This window comes from Prunus avium, chromosome 7 (assembly GCF_965620075.1).
Source record: "Prunus avium chromosome 7, drPruAviu1.hap1.1, whole genome shotgun sequence".
NCBI lineage: Eukaryota > Viridiplantae > Streptophyta > Magnoliopsida > Rosales > Rosaceae > Prunus > Prunus avium.
Window position 1 is genome coordinate 4,230,782 of NC_142290.1, and position 15,746 is coordinate 4,246,527.

General features: G+C 35.6%; 2 long non-coding RNA genes across 7 annotated transcripts; one reads left to right on the top strand and one right to left on the bottom strand.

Annotated features, from left to right (window-relative positions):
* Window positions 1-6,222: 6,222 nt before the first annotated feature.
* On the top strand, window positions 6,223-8,637 carry LOC148292862 (uncharacterized). 4 transcript variants are annotated; one of them, XR_015825821.1, is made up of 5 exons: window positions 6,223-6,518; window positions 6,892-6,931; window positions 7,281-7,352; window positions 7,635-7,767; window positions 8,411-8,637. It is a non-coding gene; the product is annotated as an uncharacterized LOC148292862 (long non-coding RNA). The 4 variants fall into 4 exon arrangements; XR_015825819.1 differs by having other exon boundaries at window positions 7,288-7,352; XR_015825820.1 differs by lacking the exon at window positions 7,635-7,767.
* Window positions 8,638-11,531: 2,894 nt separating this feature from the next.
* On the bottom strand, window positions 11,532-15,247 carry LOC148292863 (uncharacterized). Of its 3 annotated transcripts, none has more exons than XR_015837028.1 (4): window positions 14,798-15,247; window positions 13,097-13,208; window positions 11,973-12,247; window positions 11,532-11,892 (listed from the first exon to the last, which is right to left on the bottom strand). It is a non-coding gene; the product is annotated as an uncharacterized LOC148292863 (long non-coding RNA). The 3 variants fall into 3 exon arrangements; XR_015837029.1 differs by having other exon boundaries at window positions 11,532-12,119; window positions 12,204-12,247; window positions 14,798-15,245; XR_015837027.1 differs by having other exon boundaries at window positions 11,532-12,247; window positions 14,798-15,244.
* Between the last annotated feature and the right edge of the window lie 499 nt (window positions 15,248-15,746).

Below are 15,746 nucleotides of genomic sequence, written 5' to 3' on the forward strand. Positions count from 1 at the left end.
TCATACAACTCGAGTCAAATGCCATGATCTTGTTGTGAGTGTCGTCATCATATGCTTACTAGAAATTGATTATCTATTGTTGTTTATGGATTGATTGATTGTTTGGAGGTGGATAGTGAGTCCTAGCTATTGTTCTTGATTGATTTTAAACTAATTTCTCTTAAACTCTAATTTAAATTCTGTTTTGTTTTCTTTTATTTACAAAATCAAATCAAAACCCCCTTGGTGTTGGCGTGTGTGTGGAAGTCCTTGTGATTTTAATCTTTATTTTGTTTTCGTGTTTAATTGTGTTCTAGTTTTCTTTGTGTGACATTGATAAACATCTCTTTAGATTACAATCTCTGTGGGAATGACCCTTGCTTGCTTACTATACTATCATTTGATTTGTGCACTTGCAAGGTTTTAATATTGTTGTTAAAAATTACCAACACTCCCCCAAATCACCATAGCCACCTCCAGCCACCACCACAACTCACCGGACCGGCCAAGGAAGCATCGCCGCCACCTCCGCAACCCAGCCCAGCCTGCTCCGCCGTCCAGCAGCCACGAATCTGCCAGAAAAAAACCAGAAAATCGCGTCAATTTTGGCAGAATTTCATCGGCTCCGTTCGTCGTCATCCGGCCACCAAATCGGACGAATTAGGCACCCGGGCACCAGGTGACCCGCAGGAGGGACCTTCAAAAGGGTCCAGCTAGCTCAAAGTACCTATGAGTGGACTTTTTGTTTTATGAATGATTTATGCTAATTAATTTCATTAATTGATCTTGAATAAGTTTTATTCAAATATTAGAGTTGCATAATTATTATATGCTTTTAAGTATTTCCATTTTTTATGCTGATGAGGGGGATATCCTTAAGGGATATAGGAAAAAGGAAAATCTAATTAAATATCAAGTTTAATGGCAGCAGAGTTTTAAGTAAACATGAATTTGTTTATTCACTAATCTTTTCATAATTTTTATATATTTTTAGAAACCACCATAGGTACCCAAGATTAAATATGTTGCCTTGGGATTTTAAAGGTTGCCTTCGGTTTACATGTGTTGCCTACGGATTAAATGGTTGCCTTCGGTTATAATGATGTCTACGGACATCCAGTTGCCTTTGGTTATAATGATGTCTACGGACATCCAGTTGCCTTCAGATATGTTAGCATGCTTGACTTACACTCTGCGAGTCCTAAGAGGTACCAGGGACTGTGGGAGCAAGGTATGCGGATCAGGCCGACCAAGTGTTCTGCTAAGATTGCGGCTCGAGTGACTTTGTGTTTCCCGAGGTCTGCTAGGACGTGTCACTCCGGTGGCACGAGGATGGAATTGACGGAAACTAAAGGAATTGACGGAAATTAAAGGAATTGACGGATTGTAAGGAATTGACGGAATAATAAATGGGTACACCTAGGTGGTAGATTTGAAGTTGATTTCAATGCTTGCAAGGACTTAATTGTTTAATAAAGTGTATGGTTGATTCTATAGATATAAATATGAATGCATTGATTTCAGTACGAGTATAAATAAGAAAATGATTTAGTTTTATAACTGTTTTTACAGAGGGGTTAGTATGTTCATATACTATTTTTAGAAACTTTATTTTTGGTCCACTCACCTTTTTCATGTTTTGCGGCCCCAGGCAGTAGTCGTGCGTCAGTGCGCCACCACCGGGCCGAGTTCACCTTCCGCCACGTCTTTTGCCATTGTAGGGATTTGTATAATTAAATTATACTTATAATCCTTTCTGTGTAGATGCTCTGATATTGCCCTAGAACGCATGTCTAATTGTTGGTATGTAATTATTTTGTATGATGACAGTTGGTGTATATTGTTGTATTCATGTTTGACAGGTGTAGTTTTGGGATTGGTCTAATTGCAGGGGAGACTCTGCTGAGTTTTTCGGCAAAAGTCAAACCCCAGTTCCAATTAAAATTCTGACTAGAAGGGCAATTAGGTCATTTGTGGTCGGCACTTGCCAGGTGTCAGACACACACAGAATTCGGCTCAGATTCCAAAATGGAATTTGAGTCGGGTCCTATCATGCTCTCCTTGAGTCCACACTCAAAATAATTCCTCCCTCAATAAGGAGGGCAGTAGCGATCGTGTAGTGCATTCTAGAGCTCTTCTTAGGGTGGGTGGTTTTGTGAAAACACATTTAAAAAATCCAAATCTAGATGTCATGTCATCTTGGGTTTTGTCAAAAAAACTATTTTGAAAAAAACTGTTACTGGTCTCTCATATATATATATAATTTATATAATTGAAATTTTCAATAGGGACTGTTAGATCTGTATCATGTATTTAAAACCGTCGGATTAATTTCAACTAAAAATAACTATAATATAAAATTTGATTTGTACTTAAAACCCTCATTATAGCCTCCCTATACTGCATATGATCACAATTGACTTATCACTCACTCATGCCCACTCAGCCACAAGGCCCATAACATTTTGTTCATCTTATACCAATTCTTGGATTTTGTTATGAGTTATACCCAAATGAAAAAAAATATTCAAAATGGCTTTTTGGCCATTTACAAATATTATATTTATTTTTAGTTGAAATTAATCCGCCGGTTTTAAATACATGAGACAGATCTAATTGTCCTTATTGAAAATTCCAATTATATAAATTAAATATATATGAGAGAACATTAACATTTTTTTTACAAAATAGCTTTTTCACAAAATCCAAGATGACATGACATTCAGATTTGGATTTTTTAAATGTGTTTTCACAAAACCAGCCAACTCAAAGAAGAGCTCTAGAAACAGTGAGAGCTGGCTACGATTGAAACCAAATTTGCTACCCATAGTCAGTAGGATTTGCTACCCATTTTTAATGCAAATCAAAACCTAATTTCCTTGACTAAAATACCCAAAAAATGTTGAATGAAATTAATTAATTAACACCAAGAGTACAAAAACATCAACATGCAATTAATTCATGATTATAGAAAAAAGGAAAAGGGAAACATCAATCATGTTGGTATTCAAGAAATATTGAGAAAACATAATATAATCATGTTGGATATTTTCTGAAGAACTTAAAAGTAGTTCAGATCTTTTGCTCGCTGTTTTTAACTTCTCAAAATTCATAGATAACCAAAATAATAAAATCTCATTAGTTTGGAACATATATGCCATAATATTAATCATATTCTTTTGCTAGCTGACATATGTGGTTCTTAACTCAATTCATCAATAAGGACTCATCAACATTTTAGCACAAGAAATTTGAACAATCTTGCTATTTAAGAGATAACAAAAGTCTTTACTTATCGTTATCTTGAAATGATTGTATGGGATAAATCTTAAAATCCCAAGGATCTAACAAAGTTTCTTTGGGATTCCAAGGATGTAATAGAGTTTCAGTGTTATCCTGAAATTATTGTATTTGGTACTCCAGTCTAGTTTCTATGTGGATAGTTGGGCCTGATATGTTCTTCTTCACCACATCCATAGCAGGTGGGAGTCCTTATTTTATTTGGGGATGGTCCTCTACTACTAGATCCTTCATCTTTCTTCTCCCCAAAGTTCTTTTTTTGGGATTTTTTTGTTTTATGATCTTCAAACCTTCCTTATTGTACGTTTTTCATTTGGCTCATCGGGTAATCTTGCTCAAATGCATAGGAAACATCCACTATCTCTTGATATGTTTTGCTCTATTGAGCAACCATGTGTTGACGAGTACCATGCATGAGGCCTTATCGAAACCTAGTTGCCTTCATATCTTCATCTGCCATCAAGGAAGCTGGAAATCTTCCTAACTCCTTCAACTTTGCTACGTACTTGGCCACAGTCATCTTGCCTTGTTCTAGGTCGAAGAATTCTTGGATCTTGGATTGCTTGAAGGCGGTTGGAAAAATACCAATTAAGGAAATATTCTTCAAACTATTCCCAAATAATTGTGTCAACATACCCCATTGATGGAATACAGTGTCCCACTGTGACACCTCGGCCCAATTTTTAACTATGTATTTAAATTATTTAATTGTGAAATTTCAATTTTTGCCCCTGAGGTAGGGGTTTTGGTCACTTTTTAATATAGCAGGATTTTGGGGAATTGATTGGCACCATTACATATAGAGCGTCAATACGAGTTCGTAGACACATAGTGGGCTCAAATCAGAGTTTTAACGAAGAAGTTACGATCGACGGAAGTGCAGTGGCACAACCCTAAATATCTCAAAAGTCAGATTTTAAAAACCAATCATATTCTCTCTCTCTCTCTGTGCCCCGACCTCACTCTCTGTCTCGCAAAAACACCCAACCGACCACTGTTTTGGTCGGCAACTCCCTCCTCCAGCCACCGTTGGCCATGAGACAAGTCCCAAAAGAACCAGCCCAACATCCTCTTCTCATCCCTCCCTTTCTCCGCCACCTCTGTAGCCAGCAGTAGCTCGAAAACCACCTTGTTTTTCACCGAATTTTCAGTCATCGTTTCCGACGATTCCGGCCACCAATTTTGTCAATCCATGTATGCTTTTTCATCTATTCAACATGATCTAGCTAATGGTTGGGTTGGTTATGATCGATTTTGAAGTTTTGAAGCTCGATTTACGACCTAAGTTTTGACTGGTTTTTGGTTTGAATTTCCGACAAGCTATGGCTACTTTTTGGTTGTGGCCCAAGAGCAAAGGTTGCTCCACTAGTTGTCCTGATCACGTAGGTATAGGTATTATCTGGTGTTTCGAGAATTTTTCGGTCGCCAGAATTTTGTCAAGACACCCAAGCGCTACCAACGCGTGGGCCAAGGTTGGGTGGCTCATCTGGTTCTAAAATGTTCCCCATGTCGTCCCGAGCTCAACAGTATTCTCGGATGTGAATTTGGTTATCGTTTGAATATTGAATGGATTTACGCATATTAGGCGATATCCAGGTTTGATATATTCGGACCGTTGGATCGGCCCCATTTCCAAATATGTTGATCTATGCACTTCTAGGATCGTGTAGGAACTCATGGATAGAGAATCGGAGTTTGGATACTCCGAATCAATGATTCAAAGATTACATAAAACAGTGATCGTCCGATCGTGCTATCAAGAGCGATCCGATCGCTTGATCTGGACTAAACTTGCATGACGTGTTTAGTAAACCTTGTTGAACCCGTAGGAACTTTCGAATCGGAAATCAGAGGTCGTTGGCCTTGAGGGCCCGGTTGACCAAGTTTAGGAACTTTCTAAACTTCTAAAATTCCTAAAAATGCTTCCAAGTTTCCAAAAAATTCCACACAGTCGTATCGACATCTAGTATTTTTCCTTGAAATCAAAACACCAAAATTCTAACTTCAAAATCTTCGGAATTAATTTATCCTCAAATATAATGGTAGTATTTAATTGTGGAAATATTAATGTGAGCCCCGGAAAAATTTCAGAATGTTAGTACGGTCACTATAATAATTGCACGGTCCTATTTGAGGTAAGTTGAATTTTTCCACAATTAAATGTTTCTGGAGGCCTAAGTTTCTATGATTAGGTCACATAGCTTGGCCAACATATGGTCAGTGTGCCACTATGTATAAAAAGTAAAGAGGTGAAGGCATGTCAACCAAGTGATTAACAATTTCCCATCTGATTGAAATAAGGGAGTTTCACTAAAATACCCAAAATGGGGGCTGAAATTATAAAAATACCCAACACCCAAAACACTTTATAAACATACCCAAAACTCATCATTACACACACTCAAAACCCATTTATAAACATACCCAAAACCCATCATTACACACATACCCAAAACCCATTTTGGGTATGTTTCTATGTTTAAATAGTGCTTGGGTATTTTTATAAATACATGTCTAGGATTGGGTATTTTTATAAATATCTATTGAAATAAATCATTCAAAGTGATCTTCTAATCATTTCATTTGGTTTACGTCTATGATTCTTGTCAGCTCACTGCTCATATACTATATTGCAGGCATTACATGCTAATGCACTCTTCCTGTGCTCGATATAACAATGGTTGGCCCAGTACATGTGAAATGTTGCTTGAGCAAATTACAGCCAAGGGCTGTTTTCTGGTGGGAACTTCTTTTTGAGAACTTCTTTTTGAGAACACCGTTGGATTTAATCTAATGGCTCAGAAAAAGCAATTCTAAGTGAATCTGTTGTACTCTGTTGTACTAGAATCTGACCCTCAATTTGCTCTCTCTCTCTCCTCTCTCCTCCAAAACTTTTTCGGAAAATATTTCTTTCCCGCGTGGGCGCCATTTTTTCCCGCATTGTTGACTCTGTCCTTGAATGTTGATATTTTAGCCCCAAAATTATATTAAAAAACTTAAAGCAATCAGCTTTACCTTTCCAGATGACTTTTCAATCTCCCTAAACTACATCCCTCTTTTCTCATCTATTTTTCCATCTACCCATATTCAGAGACGGATCAATAGACTGGCTTCCTCGCTTTCATTTCTATACAAAGCATCACTCTTCTCTTCTGAAATATTTTCGTGAAAACTATCATGACTGGCTACCAATCTGGATCTATCGCTTTCTTTTTGGGAAATGGGTTTTGGATGTGCAGGTATGTGAAAAATTTGGGGTTGTATGTGTAGATTTGAGGTGTTTTATTTAGAAGAAAGGCAAAAAAACTAGATTTTTTTGTTTGGGTGGGCATGATTTATATTGGAGTTGAATATGATTGATTGTGTTTGTTTGTGGGTATTAGGATATGATCTTGCGGTTTTGTTTTTCATTCCATGTCTCTGCTTGTTGTCTACTCTTTGTACCAATATTTATAATTTATGGGCTATAGAAAAGCATAGAATGGATTGAACAACTCGGCTATGTTATTATGTGTTTGTTTGATGATTAAGACTGTGTTTTGGTTCTTGTCTCCTCATGATTAACACAAGTGAGCTCTTCTCTTTATTTTCTCTGGTTCTTGTCTCTTGCAGAGGTTATCTCCTTCCTTCCTTGCTCTGGTTAAGAAATCTGGTACATTCCTCTTCCTTTTCTTAATTTGAACATTTAAAAATATGGTATTTTGAATAAATCTCATGTAAAGACATTAATTTTGGCGAAATGGGTATTGGGTGTGCGGGTATGTGGCAAATTTGGGATTCTAGATGTAGACTTGAGGGGTTTTTTGTCTGCCTTGCCCTCCGCTTCACTGAATGGTTAGTCGGGGGAAAAAGTTTTACAACTGCCAAATAGTAGGTTTAGAGTTCCTAGCATAAACAGGAATAAGTCCCCTAAGGGGCTCTTCAGAGATTTTTATTTTCCTTCTCTTAAAGAAAAGAAATTTTTTAATTTTCCTTATGATATATTCGTGTTTCTCTTCTAGTTTGCAGCTGGATATACCTCTGGATAGAGGACAACAGTGTTGTGGAGTTCATTGGAAAGAGATTCATTGTAGGTAAGGCCTGTTTCGAGTTATGCTATAGGTTTCATAGGGCTCCAATTATTGATAATGATTGTTTGGCATCTCATAGCCTTATGCATACTGGTCATTGTTTCTCTGGTTTAATGAGAATACTCATTATATTGTTAATGTTTTGTCCATTTGTGTCATTTGTGGCTACCATATGGGCATACGGGACATATTTTCTTGGTTTTTCCTTTCTACAGAGGGATGCTGCAACTTTTTCTTCATTACTATACCATCTAGGTTTACTCACGGATAATCACTGATATGCAGGATGTGGGTGCTACCTTGGTCATCTGTCAATGGGGGTTTGATGATGAAGCAAATCACCTATTGATGCACATGAACTTGCCTGCTGTCAGATGGGTTGGTGGTGTAGAGTTGGAACTAATTGCAATTGCTACAGGTATGCCTTATTAAAAGCCTTTTTAGCACTTGAAATTTGGTAGATAATCAGCCGTATGTTGCTTTATATTATCATTTCCATCTTTGTCGACCAACAAAATGATGTATTTACCAGAGGGGTAGATGTTTGTCTAGTCTTAGCTTTCTCAAGAGCCACAACATCCTAGTGAACATGTACTCAATTGAAAAAACAACTGACATTAATTTGGGTGTTTTTGTGTAATAAGACAATTATTAGTTGTGTTTTTGTTTCAAACTTTCTATGACAGTGATAAACTATTGACAGGAGTGATGGGTTGTTGATAAACTATTGATGGGTGACTGATACAATATTGGTGGACTATTGATACATTATTCACTGGTTATTGATAAATTATTGAAGGGTTCTTGATATATTCATTATGTCGCTTTTTGTGCATATCTTGCTTTGTCTGCAGCGTTGGAAACTGATACCAGTAATATGCTAAATCATAATGTAATCGAATATAGAAAGAAAAAAAAATTGCTTAAACGTATTTTTGGTACTGCTGCATTTACTGTTGAGTATTCCTCTTAAATTGGGACTGTTTTGTTTCGTTTTGGGTTTAATATTGGAATTTTAGTAGCTTGGTTTTATTTTTATTGTGTTCATTTAATTTGTGCAGGCCCTTGTTTAAAGCTTTGGTTGCCTTGTGTTCAGAATCACAATGTTGCAACATCACTTGTTTGCCACAAAAATATGTTTCATAAACGCTTCAAAAGGATTCACTACAGCTTCAACATCGCTTTACTAAAGCTTCCTAAGTTTTATTTTATTTTTACTAAGAAGTCTTAATTACTATTTATGGAAATTTGAAGTAATAATTGGAGGAAGTGAATCATTTATAAATTATATCCATTCTACGAGTATCACTCTCTCAAAACAAGTTTTATAAAAGTGTCCGAACGAATTCACTAGAGCATTAGTGGTGTATCATTTTGGGTAATAGAAGAAAATATTAGCACATTCAATAATTTGTAAAGTTCCAAACATGTCATTTTGACTTTTGTCAAAATATGTTTCATAAAAGCATCACAAAGATTTCATTAGGGCTTCAATACTTATTCATTAGGGCTTCTACAAAAGGGAAGGAAATTGCAGTGAAATGGGAAAACTTCCAACCTTAAAGGCAAGGAAATATGTTGTAAGAGTTGTGAGCATTGAAACATATAATGTAACATAATCATTCAACGTGGTCATCTCTGCCAAACCAAAAGGCAAGGTAAAAACCTTGCACCTAACCATCGTACCACTGCCATCTGGCATCTATCAAATTATTTATTTGTTTTGATATCGAAATGGATTTAAAGCTTAAAATATGAAGTAATTTTTTTGTGAATTTTTATGAATTTATTATGAATTTTGGGAGTTAAAGCATTGTAAAATAGTAATAAATTAAATATAATAACACATGGCAGCGTCTTATAGGTACGTTTCAGAGTTTCCGACAAGTGTCAGTATCGCGTAATGCCATGTGTCATCAGAGCTTCATTCTTGTGTCTTTACCTTAAAAAATTCACAAAAAATGAATACAAAATCCAAAAAATGTACCAAAAATTTCTAAAAACTCCTTGTGACATTATCTTCTACTATGATGTGTGAAAATAAACTTTTGACTTTGGAAAATTTGAAGTAATAATGGGAGGAAGAGTTGTTGTAAGGGAGAGTAATAGTAATATTGTTAGTATATAAACAAACTTAACTTTGAGAAATTATTTGAATTTTGTATATGTCAAAATAATATTTTTAAAGCTTAAAAGATTAAGGAAATGTGATAAGAAGTTTGTGGGATTCTTTGGTGAAATTTTCAGATTTTGTATGAATTTATTATGATTTTTGGAACTTCAAGCATTGGAAAATACTAATAAATGGAAGAAAATGACACATGGCAGCACCAGATTGGTGCGTCATCAGAGTGTCTGAAAGGTGTCAGTATTGTGTACCGCCACGTGTCATTAGTGGTTTATTTTTGTATCTTAAACTTAAGCAATTGACAAAAAGTGAATAAAAAATTCAGAAAAATGCACAGAACATTTCTAAAATCTCCTTGTGACATTATCTTCGACTATGATGTGTGAAAACAACATTTTTACCTTGGGAAATTTGAAGTAATAATTGGAGCAAGAGTTCTTGTAAGGGAGAGTAATAGTATTATTCATTTTTTGTGAAATTGTTACATTTAAAATACAAAAATGAACCTCTAGTGACATGTGGCGTTACGCGATACTGACACATGTCATAAATTTTTATGACCCACCTATGAGATGTTGCCATGTGTCATTCTCTTCCATTTCTTAGTATTTTTCATATTTTAACTTCCAAAAATCATAATAAATTAATCCAAATTCAGAAAATTCACCAAAAATTCCCACCAACTCCTTGTCACGTTTCCTTTATCTTTTAATCTTGAAAATATAATTTTGAAATATAAAAATTCAAATAATTTCTCAAATCCAAGTTTGTTTCTATACCAACAATAATACTATGTTGAACATCCCTTACAACAACTCTTGCTCCAATTATTACTCCAAATTTTATAAAGTCAAAATTTTGTTTTCACACAACATAGTAGAAGATAATGTCTCATGTCATATAAATAACTATTTCTTTTTGCTTCAAAAATTAATTATAATTCAAACAAACAATTTTAATGTATTTCATTAATTACATTAGGGTTTAGGGTTTGGCATCCAATGTATTTTTCCCATTAATTACATTCAATTTTTGATCCGGTCCTTATGTGATCAAACAAACAATAGCTTAGGATTTACAAAGTGTATTTATGTATTTCATTTGCATCATTCACATTTAGGGACGACCCCCAACTTTAAATTTTTTTAAAAAAATTTAAACTACTTTTTTGGCTTGGGATATGAATTATTGGTGCTGAGAAATACATACGTATTTTTGTTGGTATTTTCCCATTTATTTTAATATTTTAAATGTATTTACAACAAAATTTGATTATATCTTTTTGAAAGGGGATACGTGTCAGCAAGGGATGTCGCCAGCTGGCATCTCATCCAAATCTAATTTGTTGTTAAAACTTCAAAATTTTATTACAAATGGTACGGTTTAGGGTTTACATGGTAGGGGTTAGAGGTTAGGGGTTAAGGGTTAGGGTTTAGGGTTTACGGGTTACTCGTACAAAGTATTATGGAAATATGACATTTCCTTCTCATATTATATATGTTTTTATGCTATCAAGAAAGAATAACTTGGGGTGGGTATTAAATAATATTGTACATGTGCACGTTTGAAAACCCAAGTTAATGTTTAATATTATACGTGGCTGTGTTGATCAAGCCCTCATGTCGTTGTCTCCATTATGAACTGTAAAAGGATAAAGAAACCGAAACCAACCCCAAAGCCACAACTGGGACACATGGGGAACCAGTTATGGGGTTACTAGTGAATGAACACGTGTACCATCACCCGATCACAAGTACCCTTTTTGAAGGAACACGTGCAAGTCTGTTATATTATTATTTTGTTTATGTTTTGTATTTCAACTATGTTTTTCTTTCCCGTGTATTTTATACATATGGTCAAGACGTGCAATATAGGCATTTCATTGTGGGCAATGTCGACTTCTTCAGCCAGCATTGAAACAAAGAGCTGTCGACACTGCGGTGCTGAGAAGGTCATTTTGGGTCCTTTTCAAAAAAAAATTAAAATTGTTTCATATTACAATTGTAATGAATTTAAAATAATAAAATATTTGTGGTTAGCTAAAATGGAGTGCATTGCTGGTAAAGTTTAGTTTTTCAAATTATTTTTTTTGGGTATAAACAAAGGAGGCATAGCCCCAGGAAAAGAAATAACTAAGTACCCTCAGTGCATATCAGACGGGATTTGGTAATCCCAACCGAATCCTCATCCAGTACCTAAACAATTCTTACCAACAAAATTAAAAACTAAACCACCCAGACAGTTCAATAATTCCATCACCCACAATCACACTCCTATATGCTGCAGCATCCCTGCAACAAGTCTATAGCAAGCTTTAACTAGAATAAATGGATGGCCTCATCACAAATTTGCACCAAGTCTACATTGGAGCTGAGAAATTCGCAATATTTTATGACAAACATCCCGCAGTCCCCCCTGAAACTTAGCAAGACACCGTGAATCATTCCACAATTTGTACATAACATATGTAAATTTGTAGGTGGAAAGTTACTCACCCACCAACTTGTTGGGGAGCATCAATTACTCGATTAACTGGCCACTCAGTTGTTAGTAGAGGACAACCGTCAACATATCCAGCTTCTTTTAACAACATAGGGATCAATTTCGCAACCGGCTGCAGTGCTTTTATCAATGTTTGAGTTCTGCACAAATCTAATTTCGAATCATACACAAATATTTCACAACTAGTTAAATGGACTCTAAACAGCTGGGCCTTGATTTCCTACTATATATTTTCCAACCCAGAATTTAGCTGGTCAACAACGCTTCTCTGTAAAAAAAAATTTTAAAAATAGACAATAGTTAGGATGAATTCATGGCACTATGAATGACCTTTTTAGGGAGAAACATATGGCAGCATCACTATGCATTGAACTTAGCATAGTTGTCTTCATGCTAGAATACTAAAGGAGAACTGAAAGTAATACAAAGATTTCAGGCATGAGTAATTAATAAATCCACACTATTCACTGTTATCAATAGATTCATATACATAATCTACTACCCAAATCCATATTACTCACCAATTAGAAAGATATAAAAATGATATCCATATCCATCAACACATTCAGATACAAAAATGATACACATATCCATACCATTCGCACTATTATCTACACATTCAGATACAGAAAATTATACCCAAATCCATACTACTCACCTATTATCAAGATATAAAAAATGAAACCTGCAAATTTAGATACAGAATCTGGTACCCAAATCCATACTACTCACCTATTAGAAAGATAAAAAAATGATACCCATATCCATACTATTGGCACTATTATCAACACCTTCAGATACAAAATCTGATACCCAAATCTATACTACTCACCTATTATCAAGATACAAAATTGATACCCATACATTCAAATTCAGAATATGATACCCAAATCTATATTCTATACTACTCAGTTATTCGCAAGATACAAAAATGATACCCAACTCCACACTCAGCTATTGGCAAGATACAAAAATGATACCCATATCGGTACTACTCACCTATTGGCCAGATACAAAAATCATATCCATATACATACTACTCACATTATTATCAACACATTCGGATACAGAATTGGATACCCATGTCCATAATACTCACAATATGATCAACACATACCTATATCGATGCTAACTTCTCAATTCCATTCCCGATCAAGGTCCCCAGGTACAGGCCCTGTATCACATGACATGGAAAAGGATATAGTTCACCATGAATGCAGGCACCATTCCTTCCATAAAAAGCCAAAACCATTAAAACTCTTACATATAACATTTATTTTATCAAAAAGTTAAATACTATTAATTTATGATATATGAGCTCCCAAGATTTGCTGAAATAAGACCACAAATTAATTATTTAGTTCTCACCCTGATCTACTACTAAACTAATCCAAAGCTCATACTCAAAATAACATATTCCATAACTCCAACAATGACAGAAATTGATGGTCACTACAATCAAATATCCAGTAAGCAACCAAAAAGCTCATCTCTTCATACCCAGTGAAAAACTGCAAATATATGGTTTATTATGTAATATTGATTCAAGAAAAATCTACCACTACTACCTGCTGACCAGATAAAGGGATAAACAAAGACATTTTTGCTTAGACTTAAATTTGAATAAAACAAGACCCCAACAATCAATGGTAAACATAATGTTCCCTATTGTGCCTGGAGGCTGGTATCATCCAGCTTCCCCACCATTACCTAAACCTAGGCTAGAGCAACTTTCGTGTTCACCTTGTGGCCTTTAATGGTAAGGAGATTATACCAACACAAAAAACTCTTTGGGGTCTCAGACATTTATTCAGAAACAAACCAATAGTAAAAAAGAAAACTGGAGAGCTGCACAACTATACTATATCTTTATCTTAGTCAGAAGCATAAAAACATCAAAAGCAGAGAAAAATTAAAAAGATCTGCTGGCAGTAGTGATGGCTTTACCTAGTAGCACTTAAGCGAGTCAGCTGTGGAAGTGTCATGGAACACCACCTAGCCTACTACTCCTATACACTTATTGCTTTGGATGACTAAAGCTCTGATTGGAAATTAATTACAAACATATTTCATAATTGCATAGCTTGGGAAGAATTCTGAGCAACTAAGCAGACATGTACAGATTGGGAAACAACCTATGTATGCTCTTTGGGTGTTCTAAGATTAAGAAGAAGAGACAACATATTAAGAGACTAATGGTGGAGGAAAAGGTTCTGGGTCTCGATAGGAAAAGGTTTAAGAGTGCTTAGTTTCTTCTTATATTTATCATGATGTAACAGGGCATGTTTATCTCCTATTTCAATGGAAGAAATTTTTCTTTAACTCTGTGATTCAGCACAAAGTTGGAAAGAATAACATGCAAGTATAAAAACACGTAAAGGAAAAAACATGCACAGAGCGTCCTTCCACACAGGACGACACACGTCAGAGAAAGGAAGCACAATGTCAACAAAGGGGATATCAATTTCAGTAAGAACAGCATCTCAATAAGAAGAATAAGAGTCAGAGGGCATTTGAAATGCCATTCTAAACACTAAACAAGAGTGTATATACAAACGACCAAAAGAAGAAAGGAACTAAGCAAACTACAAGGGCTTAAACATTCAGGCACAGATAGACTGCTTCTAATCTAGCAAAACCAAAATTCACAGGAACTAAGCAAACTACAAACGGATACTCATTCACACTACGATAAACACACCCATATCCATAAACTCCATTTAGCGATAAAATTGATAAGAGGAAGAGTTACAAAAGGTCGGTAGATAGAATATAATCTTACACTTCTTAAATTTCGCTTTCATTGCAGTTCACTTACCACAGAACTGGTTGATGCTTCTTTGAAAGATCAAAATTCGATTTGGGAGAAGTTCAGAAATGCAGATGTCGGGACAGCTAATTTTGGACAAACCGCTGATGATTCTTAGGCAACACTCGATTACGGAGGATGGAATGAATGGGCGACTGGAAAGGGTTTTGATATCAGAGGCAACACTCGATCACGAAGAAGTTGAGAAATGGGTATTTGAGAAGTTCAGAGATTTTGGGTCGTGAGATTTTGCACAAATGAAAACAGTTTTTTCTTTAATCTGGTTTTTGGGTGGAGTTATGACCTTTTGGGTACTTGTGTTGTGAGATTTTGGGGGTTTGAAGTTATTATTCATAAAATAATTAAATGGTGCAAGGAATGAACAAAAAAAAGGCGTGAGCGGCAAAAGAGGAGCTGCATTGTACCCGATTCTACTGTGAGCTTGTTTTTTCTCTTCAGCCATTGAGATCACTTCAATGGCTGAGATAGAGCCCCAAATAGAGGTTCGCAAAAAGATATTCTCACCTGAGCCGCTGGCTTACAGCCAATGCAAATTAGCTTTGGCCCGCTGCATATTTAGAAAAAGTGGTTGAAAGCCACGGAGCCTGATCACAGATAGTGGAACACGGCAAGGTGCTGAATCTGTAACTCATGAATTTTGAACACAAAACCCTAAACTCAAAGCTGCCATAAATTTTTGTTTTGTACTGTCAAGATTTCCCACTGGCATTGCCGAGGCTGCTTTTGACGCATTGAGTTAGCCCTGTCTTACTGAGAATGTTCTGCAACTTTTGCTTAAGTTTGAAAACGGGCATAGGGAACATCACATTAAAAGGATGAACAAACATCGAAAATAATTCGTGCAACTACGAGTACACTACGACAAGTTTCTCGTGTGCATTATGCAAGTTAGACTATATGGAAAGAGTGGTGTAGAATTGAATTGAAACTAGCTTGT